Here is a 12050-nt window from a genome sequence, read left to right on the forward strand (position 1 = left end):
CATTGTCACAAAACCTCCTCTTCAGGAAATCCTCAGGAAAACCCTCATTCCTGAAAAATCCAAAAAAGGAAAGGGGCTACAAAACCAAGAGCAGAGGAGATAAGTAGAAGGACAACAACAGAGAGTAGCAGCTCTACATCAGAACAGATTAAACCATGGGACGAGAAACAAAGGAAACTGAAGAAAACCGGAAAACAAGACACAAAATGGTAGTGGTAGGCCCCCACGTCTCAATAATCACTCTAAATGTAAATGGATTGAACTCCCCAATCAAAAGACACAGAGTGGCAGGATGGATCAAAGAACAAGATCCAACAATATGCTGCCTCCAGGAAACACACCTCAGCCCCAAAGACAAACACAGACTCAGAGTGAAGGGATGGAGAACAATACTCCAAGCTAATAATGAACAAAAGAAAGCAGGTGTCGCTATACTAATATCAGACAAGGTAGATTTCAAAGCAAAACAGATAAAGAAAGACAAAGAGGGACAGTATATAATGATAAAAGGGACTCTCCACCAAGAAGACATAACACTTATAAATATATATGCACCCAACACAGGAGCACCAAAATTTGTAAAGCAACTCTTAATAGAACTAAAAGAAGACATCAACAACAATACAATAATAGTAGGGGACCTCAACACACCATTAACACCAATGGACAGAACATCCAGACAGAAAATCAACAAGGAAATAATAGAATTAAATGAAAAATTAGACCAGATGGACTTAATAGATATATATAGAACACTTCATCCAAAAACAGCAGGTTACACATTCTTCTCAAGTGCACATGGAACATTCTCAAGGATTGACCATATTTTGGGAACCAAAGCAAACATCAATAAATACAAGAGAGTTGAAATAATATCAAGCATCTTTTCTGATCATAACGCTATTAAACTAGAAATCAACTACAAGAAAAAAGCAGAGAAAGGTGCAAAAATGTGGAGACTAAACAACACGGTTCTCAACAAACAATGGATCATTGAAGAAATTAAAGAAGAAATCAAATATTATCTGGAGACAAATGAAAATGAGAACACGACATACCAAATCATTTGGGATGCAGCAAAAGCAGTCCTAAGAGGGAAATTCATCGCAATACAGGCTCACCTCACTAAACAAGAAAAAGCTCACGTAAGCAACCTCAAACGACACCTAACAGAACTAGAAAAAGAAGAACAAACAAGGCCCAGAGTCAGTAGAAGGAGGGAAATAATAAAAATAAGAGCAGAAATAAACGATATTGAAACAAAAAAGACAATATAAAGGATCAATGAAACAAAGAGTTGGTTCTTCGAAAGAATTAACAAAATTGACAAACCCCTAGCCAGACTCACCAAGAAAAGAAGAGAGAAATCGCAAATTAATAAAATCAGGAATGACAGAGGAGAAATCACAACAGATACCAATGAAATACAAGAGATCATAAGAGAATACTATGAAAAACTATATGCCAACAAATTGAACAACCTGGAAGAAATGGACAAATTCCTAGACTCCTACAATCTCCCCAAACTGAATCAGGAAGAAATGGAGAATCTGAATAGACCAATCACAAGTAAGGAAATAGAAACGGTAATCAAAAACCTCCCCAAAAACAAGAGTCCAGGACCAGACGGCTTCTCTGGAGAATTCTACCAAACATTCAAAGAAGACTTAATACCTATTCTCCTCAAACTGTTCCAGAAAATTGAGAAAGATGGAGAACTCCCTAACACATTCTATGAAGCCAACATCACTCTGATCCCCAAACCTGACAAGGACAACACAAAGAAGGAGAACTACAGGCCGATATCACTGATGAACATAGATGCAAAAATCCTCAACAAAATTTTGGCAAACCGATTACAGCAATACATCAAAAAGATTATACACCATGATCAAGTGGGATTTATACCAGGGACACAGGGATGGTTCAACATCCGCAAGTCAATCAACGTGATACACTACATCAACAAAATGAAAACCAAAAACCACATGATCATCTCAATAGATGCAGAGAAAGCATTCGACAAGATCCAACACCCATTTATGATAAAAACCCTCAGTAAAATGGGTATAGAAGGAAAGTACCTCAACATAATAAAGGCCATATATGATAGACCCACAGCCAACATCATACTCAATGGACAAAAGCTGAAAGCCATCCCTCTGAGGACAGGAACAAGACAAGGGTGCCCACTTTCACCACTCCTATTCAACATAGTTCTGGAGGTGCTGGCCAGAGCAATTCGGCAGGAAAAAGAAATAAAAGGAATCCAAATAGGTAACGAAGAAGTAAAACTCTCGTTGTTTGCAGACGACATGATCTTATACATAGAAAACCCCAAAGAATCCACAGAAAAACTATTCGAAATAATCAACAACTACAGCAAAGTAGCAGGGTACAAAATTAACGTGCATAAATCAGTAGCATTTCTATACACTAACAATAAACTAACAGAAAAAGAACTCAAGAACTCTATCCCATTCACAATCGCAACGAAAAGAATAAAATACCTTGGGATAAACTTAACCAAGGAAGTGAAGGATCTATACAATGAAAACTACAAGACTTTCTTGAAAGAAATAGGCGATGACATAAAGAGATGGAAAAACATTCCTTGCACATGGATTGGAAGAATAAACATAGTTAAAATGTCCATACTACCTAAAGCAATATACAGATTCAATGCTATGCCAATCAGAATCCCAAGAACATTCTTCACAGAAATTGAACAAACAATCCTAAAATTCATATGGGGCAACAAAAGACCGCGAATTGCTAAAGCAATCCTGAGCAAGAAAAACAAAGCTGGCGGAATCACAATCCCCGATTTCAAAACATACTACAAAGCTACAGTGATCAAAACAGCATGGTACTGGTACAAAAACTGGTCCACAGATCAATGGAACAGAATTGAAAGCCCAGAGATAAAACCACACATCTATGGACAGCTAATCTTCGACAAAGGAGCAGAGGGCCTACAATGGAGAAAAGAAAGTCTCTTCAACAAATGGTGCTGGGAAAACTGGACAGCCACATGCAAAAGATTGAAAATTGACCATTCTTTTTCACCACACACCAAAATAAACTCAAAATGGATCAAAGACCTAAAGATTAAGCCTGAGACAATAAGTCTTTTGGAAGAGAATATAGGCAGTACACTCTTTGACATCAGTTTCAAAAGAATCTTTTCGGACACTGTAACTCCTCAGTTGAGGGAAACAATAGAAAGAATAAACAAATGGGACTTCATCAGACTAAAGAGCTTCTTCAAGGCAAGGGAAAACAGGATTGAAACAAAAAAACAGCTCACTAATTGGGAAAAAATATTTACAAGCCACTTATCCGACAAAGGGTTAATCTCCATAATATACAAAGAACTCACACTGCTTAACAACAAAAAAACAAACAACCCGATCAAAAAATGGGCAGAGGACATGAACAGACATTTCTCAAAAGAAGATATGAATATGGCCAATAGACACATGAAAAGATGTTCATCATCGCTAATCATCAGGGAAATGCAAATCAAAACTACACTAAGATGTCACCTTACACCCGTTAGATTGGCAAAAGCATCCAAAACCAAGAACGACAAATGTTGGAGAGGTTGTGGAGAAAGAGGAACCCTCATACACTGTTGGTGGGAATGCAAACTGGTACAGCCACTATGGAAAACAGTATGGAGATTTCTCAAAAAGTTAAAAATAGAAATACCCTATGACCCAGCCATCCCATTACTGGGTATCTATCCTAAGAACCTGAAATCAGATATCTCAAGAGTCCGTTGCACCCCTATGTTCATCGCAGCATTATTTACAATAGCCAAGACGTGGAACCAGCCTACATGCCCAGAAACTGATGATTGGATAAAGAAGATGTGGTATATATACACAATGGAATACTACTCAGCCATAAAAAAAGACGAAATTGGCCCATTCACAACAATGTGGATGGACCTCGAGGGCATTATGTTAAGCGAAATAAGTCAGTCAGAGAAAGACGAACTCTATATGACTCCACTCATAGGTGGAAATTAGTATATTGAGAAGGAGATCTGATCGGTGGTTACCAGGGAAAAGGGGGGGTGGGGGGAGGGTACGGAGGGGGAAGTGGTGTACCCACAACATGACTAACAAAAATGTACAACTGAAATCTCACAAGGTTGTAATCTATCATAACATTAATAAAAAAAAAAAAACACCATCTAATAAATGTAGAAGAAATGATAGAATTAAGAAAAAATGTTTAAAATCTCCAATGTAATAATTGATTCAGGCAGTGATTGTCAATGGATTCTAAAATAGATATTACCATCATGCAAAATATTACTCCATAGATCTCCTAATAATCGCAAAGGAAAAACATACTTTTAAAATAGAGAGCTGTTGTTCACACTTTTAACAAAGTGATCAGACTTGGCACCACTAGCAGAGGAACAAGTGACAACATGTAACATGAAGTGGACATCTTACCCATGGGGTATCAGTGCCGAAAATTCAACCTAGCTTCTGGACCTAACCGCCAGTTTACTTAGGAAAGAAGCAATGTAAACTATGCTATAAGAAAACACTCAGAATGCAGCACATCCTAAAGACAAACGACCTGGACTCCTAAACCATTCAATGTCATGGAAAAAAAAAAAAGGTTAGGGTACGAGATTACAAAAGAAGAAAGAAACATAAAAACCAACTTCAGTGTCTGAATATTGTTCAGATCCTGGTTCAGGGAGGAAATAGTCGTAACAGACATTCTTGAGACTATTGGAGACATTTGAATAAGGACTTGGTATCAGAAGACATTACAGGATTATTGCCAACTTTCTTAGGTGTGAAGATGGCATTGTGTTTATGTAGGAGAATGCCCTTATTCTGAGGAGACACGTGATGAAGTATTTAGGAGTGAGGTGTTATGATGTCTGCAACTTACTTTTAAACGCATACATGCACATACACGAGGTGGGGGCAGTAAATGAGACAAAATGTTAACAACTGGTGAATCCTGGTGATGGTCATATAGATGCTCATTGTACTATTCTTTCAACTTTCTGTATGTTTGAAAATTTTCATCATATCAAGTTGGGGGGAAAAAAAGAAGAGAATACTTGAAAGTGCTAAGTATGCCAGAGATAAGATCTAAAAAAAGAGTCCCTTCTTGACCCATGGTGAGTGTAGTAAGAACAGTTTCAAAAGAATGGTGGGAGCTGGAGCCAGAGTCAGTGACTTTGGACGTGGGAACAGGAAGACCAGGCTCCACATACGCAAAAGTTGAGTGAAGATGGAGGCAAGAGATTGAGTTAATGTAGAAATATTAATGGAATCAGAGAACTTAAAAATAATCCTGGGCTGAGGGCAAGAAGCCTGCTGAGAAGAAGAGGTTGACAATATTTGAGAGAAAGTGATGGAAGCTTTCAGGTCCTGGGTGGGAAGGAAGGTGGGCAACATATCCAAGGCGCAGGCGTGGCTTTGGACTAAGGAGGGACACACCATCTTCCGATCCTGGAGGAAATGAGGAGAGAGGGTGTACAGTGAGTGTGTAGGGAAAGTGGGAAGCTGAGAGACCATTCCTGTGGCTGCAATTTCCCCCCAAAAATCTGAAGCAAGGCAGTCTGCTAAATATGAAAAGATGAAAATTTAAGGCAGTGAAGGGTTGGAATAATCATTAAAGGGAAGAGGATGTTAGGATACTGGGTGATGTAAAGGCCTTTGTCATGACTTCAAAGCGGCATCCGTCAGCATCGTTGTGTAATGTTCTCCACTTTTCTAGGCAGGCGATGTGAAAATAGAAGGTGCCAGGGCTGCAGGGTCCTGAAGAAGGGGAAATCCGATGATGGGCCATGAGGCTCAGGAGAGATTAAGAAGGAAGGTGGCTGAAGGCAGAGAATAACGTAGAGAATGGCAGGATGAAAGGCCCAGAAATATCTATGAGGTCAAAGAACAGTTAGGTGGGTAAAAAGTGCCCAGAGAATAGGGGCCGGCCCGGTGGCACAGCGCTTAAGTGCACACATTCTGCTTTGGCAGCCCGGGGTTCACCAGTTTGGATCCCAGGTGCAGACATGGCACCACTTGGCAAGCCATGCTGTGGTAGGCGTCTCACATGTAAAGTAGAGGAAGATTGGCAACAGATGTTAGCTCAGAGCCAGTCTTCCTCAGCAAAAAGAGGAGGATTGGCAGCAGATGTTAGCTCAGGGCTAATCTTCCTTGGGGCGGGGGCGGGGGGGAGGGGAAGATAAAACAAAAATGCCCAGAGAATAACAGCAAGATGTGGTCAGAGACTGGGATCTTTGAGTTTCAGATTTTGAAGTAGAGCAATTACAGGTCAAGATCCAGTTGCGGCCTTGGGAGCCAGTGGCTGAGGCAGAGCAGAAATTAAGCTCATGGTTGCAACAAAGTTGCCCCAGAACCATAGATCTTTAGAGCTAGACGAGCAGACGCTTTACTTCAATTTCCATCAGAAGAAGTTTGAAGGAAATTCTGTCAGTGAGGGGACCGAATTTTGGTTTACTGCCATTGAAAAAAAATTGCCTTACTCAAATTTTAATTGCCTTGCTCTATTTTTAACCAACCAAGAGGAATTGGAAAGACTCAAGAATGAAGCAGGAATTCCCGTTCTGGGATTTATTCGAAGGAAATCTTCAGGGTAGTACACAAAGCTGGCTCAGCATATGTGTTCCAGGCTGGGTAGGAGCAAGTCTGAAAACAATTTAAGAGGCTCTCAGGAGCGGACTGGCTAAAGGAGTTGTGGTGAAATCTTTCAGTGGGCCTCTTAACCTAGACAATCGAAAATGATGATGTGGATATATGTAACGAACCATGGATACATTTAATGATAAAAGTAAGTTACAAAACAGCATTTATATCATGAACCTATTTTTATTAAACATTAGGACTCCCTGGGTGATGGATTCGTGGGTGGGTTGTTCTTTTCGTTTCTTTGTACATTCTAATTTTCTACAGTGAGTTGCGTTACTTGCGTAATAAAGAGTTAGAATTTAAAATAAATTGAAAATGAAACATAGCCTTTAACATAGCTGTGCTAAAAAAAAGTTTATCTTATTTATTATTACTAAATCAATGTTTGTTGTGAAGAATTTAGGAAATACAGATAAGAAGGAAACAATGAATACCTGTGATTCTAGCACCTGTAGATTCTAACACTGTGGTATGTGCATCCAGATATTTATTTTTATGTTTTCAAAAATGGTTACCATCTAACACATAAACTTTAAAATCTTTTTTGTTCACTTAATATATTATGCATAATCTTTGCATGCCATTAAGTATTCTCAATCTGTATCATTTTGAATGGTTACATAGTATTTTTCTTAATATATCAAATCATCTTCTTCTTCTTTTTTTTTGTGAGGAAGATTGGCCCTGAGCTAACATCTGTTGCCAATCTTCCTCTTTTTTTTTCTCCCCAAAGCCCCAGCACATAGTTGTATATCCTAGCTGTACGTCATTCTAGTTCCTCTATGTGGGATGGTGTCACAGCATGGCTTGATGAGTGGTGTTAGGTCCACGTCCAGGATCCAAACCTGTGAATCCTGGGCCACTGAAGCAGAGCAATCGAACTTAACCACTTGGCCATGCGGCTGGCCTCTAATTTCCTTTTTTAAGATGTTTATTTACTGTGTTTTTTTGGGGGGGAAGGGCCCCTATCACATATATACCTTTGAGTACATCCATGACCCTTCCTGAGCAAGATTCCTAGAAGTAAAATTGATGAGTTAAAAAGTTTTACTGTGTCTAATACTAATATTAAAAATATTCTTATAAGCCCATTTCCCAACCCTTCTGTCAACTTGACTTAAAAAAAATGGTGACAATTTTTTAGGAAACATTCTGTTATGCAATCCTATTGTTTTGACTTTGCCTCATTTTTTTTATTAGAGAGGTTGACCATTTTCATATTCTTAAAGCACGTTGATATTTCTTCTTCTGTTCATCTCCCTGGCTCCCTTTTTTAATAGAACATGTCTCTTTCCCTTAGTAACATTAATTTTTGCCTATTATACATTTTGTGAGTATTTTTCCTAATTTGTCATTTGCCTTTACTTGTTTACAGTGTCTAGGTAATCAAAGGATGAGATAATGACTGCAATGGCCAGGATTTAGTGAGCACTTCCAGTATATCAGTACCATGCTGGCCGCATCACAAGCATTGTCCACTTAGTCTTCCCCACGCTCTCTTGAGACAAGGCTATTGGTATCCAGTAGCGCAGATGGTAAAGACCGGGGCTTAGAGAAGTTAATGTGCCTAAGACCACAGAGCTGGGAAGCAGAGAGCCCAACCTCCTGACTTCGAGCCTGCCATCACTCTTTCCTGTTTCTGCCTTCACTGTTACGCTTGGAAAGGTCTAACTGTGTAGCTACTAAAAATAATACAATCAAATCTGTGTAATGATATAGAACAATATTTTCATTGTATTCTCAGAACAGCATGTATAACTAATCTGCTTTTAAAAGTACATATATTTATATGTAAACAAAGAAGTCAGAGGAGAAACATTTTAACACTTTGTTATATGTGGGGCCTGCGGGAGAGGGACGATATTCACTTCTGATTTAGACACATCTGTTTTTTAAGAAACTTCTTCCTATGAACGCACTGCATCAATCTCGATCTAAAGAGAATGACAGTTCTGTTTTGGAGAAGAAGGTATGGCAAGGCTCTGAATATGCCTTTTCTCCTCTGCACCTTAGGACAGGCATTCATTTGTTCATCCATTTGCTCAACCATTCAAGATATATTGTTTGAAAGTCTACTTTGTGTGGGTCTTGGGCTGGATGAGGGGAACACAGAGGTGAGAGGATGTGCCCACTCCCTCCTCATAGTCTAGCAGGGAGAAAACAGAACAATTCCAATGCCATAGGTGTTAGGAATAAGGCAAAGGACGGTCAGCACACTGGAGAAGGAGGGCCAATGTCAGCCTGCACTTGGGGGTGTCAAGAAAAACTTCTCAAAGGAGGTAGCATTTAAACAGGGACATACTCCTACAGAATTCTCCCATTGCCTGTTCCCCTTCCTGTCTATCCAGCCCCCGGTGGTAAGAGCTCTCCTGTCACTAACGCAGGGTTACTACTTTGCCTCATGTGGTCCGCTCCTTCCCTCCTCCCCATTTTGGAAATGGTCCCTTTCACAATAGTCTCTCCTTATCTCAACTTGAGAGTGGCCTCCGTTTCCTTAGGGACATTTACTGATACGTGGTGGCTGTGGCCTCGGGACAGCTGCAGCCCAGCTGGGCACTGACAGGGCTGAAGGACGGCTGCATCCCTTGTGGTGGCTACATGTCACCTCGGCCTTGAGATCAAGGCCACTGCAGCCAATAGCTGTACAGGTGTCTGATGTAACGGAGAGAAAACTGGTAGGTGGCAGGTGGTACGTGGTAGATGGTACTGTGTTTCTGAGTCGAGTAGGACAGACCCTGAAGACTTACAGAAATAATTAGCGAGATGGGATGGAGCCAGAGAAACAGAGTTGGTTTTATAATGATAACATTTTTTGTTTGTTTGTTTGTTTTGAACTCTAGGGCTGATGTTTTCTGAGAAACACTCGTCACTTAGATGAGGAAATCGAGGCTTTAATAAGTTATTTAATTTGCCCATTCATTCATTCATTCAGCAAATACTGAGGGCATACTAACCACCAGGCACTGTACTGAGGATAAAGAGTGGAGAAAACAAACTAAAAGCCCTTCCCCCACGGGGCCAGATTCGAACCCAAGCCGGTCTACCTCGAAACTCCGCACGCTTTCTGCTGCCTCATGCTGCCTCTCTTCAAGGATTTGACGACATCTCGCTTTGCCCAAACATTACTTAAAAGACCCATTCCTCTTCCACTTCCTGGGATGCCACAGCCTGTGGAACTACTTCTGCATCTTGTCCTCTTTCCGATGCACGCTTTCGGTTAAGCCTGGCAGTATCTCCAAGCTTCCAGAACTCTGCAGCCTGGTAAGTCATCACTGGGACCAGTCAGAAAAGCTAAGGCTGGTGCTTCTTCCTGAGCTGTTGGGTCTATTTTTAAGAACACAGAGAATGAAAAGATTCGCTGCCTACAAGCTCCCCCAGCTGTTCAAATGGAAAAACTTCACAGAGCCGTAGGGGGCTGGCGGCACACATTCAAGCTTGTATTTTTAAAGAGCCTTCAAAAAATAAGTGAAACAACTATGTGTCTCTTCAAATGTAAACGCCTATTACAACTTAAAGGATATCCTGTAGCAGCAGAATGTGTAACCAGGAGCGCAGACCTGGTTGTCCGACACATGAGGCTTCTATTCTATTCTATTCTTACCAACTCTATTTTCCGGTTGTGTGACCTCAGACAACGTACTTAGCATCTCTAAACCTTGATTTCTTCCTCTAAAATGGGGATTATCAGAATAAGAATGACCTCATGAGGTTTTCATGAGGAATGAATGCCATCATGCATGTATCTTAATTAGCACAGTGGCTGGTACACGGTAAGTGCTCAAGAAATCTAGCCACTATTACGACGTGCTGGATCTACTTTACTTCCCACAGCACTAAGAAGGGAAGGGGAAATGATTGCACAACTCAAGCATTTGTAACCAGGGCAGCAAAGCCCTAGTTTTATAAGAAGAAAATTTTAGATAAATTTGAGAGAAACCATAAATTTCATTAACATAAGAAACTAGAAGCAGAACTGAGATCTTGATGTCGCTAACACAAGTTTGATGACATTTACTCAAGATCTAGGGCTTTTTAAAAATTGAAGACCAAATCGAAATTCAGATCATGTACTTTATTCCGCTGCTCACACTGACCTTGGCCACTAAGAAATGAGTGCAATAATTTATGGATTTACTCAGAGGCAGCTCTTGCCTTACATGTTTCAGTTAACCACCTTAACAGGATATTGGTTACCTAAAGTGTATGGTGGTTCTCAACCACCCATCTGGCTACCAGGCTGGAGCCCAGATAAGGACAGGCTGCCTCTGCTTCGGTCCGTTCCGGTCTGTTTGCACCTGTCTTAGGCAGAGGGCTGGGAGGGTTGTGTGGTTGGCGTCTCAGCAAAGGACAATTATGTATTCATGCAAGTGCAGGGAGAGGTGAGAAGGCATTTTTTTTCCTCCAGAAACAGATATGATCATTTTAGACTTCAAATTTCTTTTTCCCATTTAGTGCACAGTACTTATATGTGCTGTTTTATTTTTCCGGATGCATTTGCAATAAGTGAGAAAATCAAAGGTAGGCCCAGATTACAGTAATGGAAAATCTAGTGTTCCTTATGGCAGAGCTTCTCAGGCAGGGCACTGGGAAGAGCAAATAGTTGTGCCGAGATACTGAGCCCCGGCTCCCAGGTCCTGGGTGGCCCAGGTCTCTGGGCCCTTCGCCTTCCCACTTCCAGCAGTCTTGTGTGCTTATAGCACAAATGTGTACTCCTCACCAGTAACACCCTTTTCTCTGTGTGCAGTTATGTGGGAAAGGATGGAAAGCTCTGACTTGGAGAAGGAGAAGTTTTGAGCGGTGCCCTTTCAGAACAAGGCCAAAGGAAATGTGCAGGCTTGATGCTGTATTTAACAGGATAGCTCAAGGAAGGAGCACAAGGCAACCACGATGAGAAAGAGGGCACACCACAAACCAATGCACAGGGAAAGGTGTAATATGGGAGGTCTTTCTCCCTAGAGGTCCGAGGTAAGGCCAGGGAGCTTTAGTCTAGAAAATAACAGACATACCTCCTTTTTCATGTTTAGGATAGTGATCTGTTGCTTCCCCTTATTACTTGCAGTTGTGCAAAGTCAACAACTTCTTGGGAAGCTTATTAAAACAATGTAAAACCTAATACGAGGGGGGTGGGGGAAGGGCAAAAGGGGTAAAGGGGCACATGTACAGTGACGGATGGAAGGTAGACTATTGGTGGTGAACAAGATGCAATCTATATAGAAGCTGAAATATAGTAATGTACACCTGAAATTTACACAGTGTTATAAACCCATGTGACCTCAATAAAAAACAAAACAAAACAACGATACGAGGAATCACTCCCAATTAACAGCACTGGGCCAGGCATTATTTGGGTTTAGAATTTTA

At 40.7% G+C, this 12050-nt stretch overlaps 1 protein-coding gene and 1 long non-coding RNA gene across 10 annotated transcripts in view; one reads left to right on the top strand and one right to left on the bottom strand.

The window, feature by feature from the left end:
• CHST9 (carbohydrate sulfotransferase 9) overlaps positions 1-12050 on the bottom strand; it is a 256656-nt gene that overhangs the window by 53125 nt on the left and 191481 nt on the right. The gene's annotated exons all lie outside the window — the stretch shown is intronic.
• The window catches only part of LOC139084521 (uncharacterized), a 77193-nt gene that overhangs the window by 39789 nt on the left and 25354 nt on the right, over positions 1-12050 (top strand). Inside the window, exon 8 of the long non-coding RNA XR_011541961.1 lies at positions 9530-9950. This is a non-coding gene — a long non-coding RNA (uncharacterized lncRNA). The remainder of the gene's footprint in view (positions 1-9529; positions 9951-12050) is intronic.

Source organism: Equus przewalskii, chromosome 7 (assembly GCF_037783145.1).
Source record: "Equus przewalskii isolate Varuska chromosome 7, EquPr2, whole genome shotgun sequence".
Classification (NCBI taxonomy): Eukaryota; Metazoa; Chordata; class Mammalia; order Perissodactyla; family Equidae; genus Equus; species Equus przewalskii.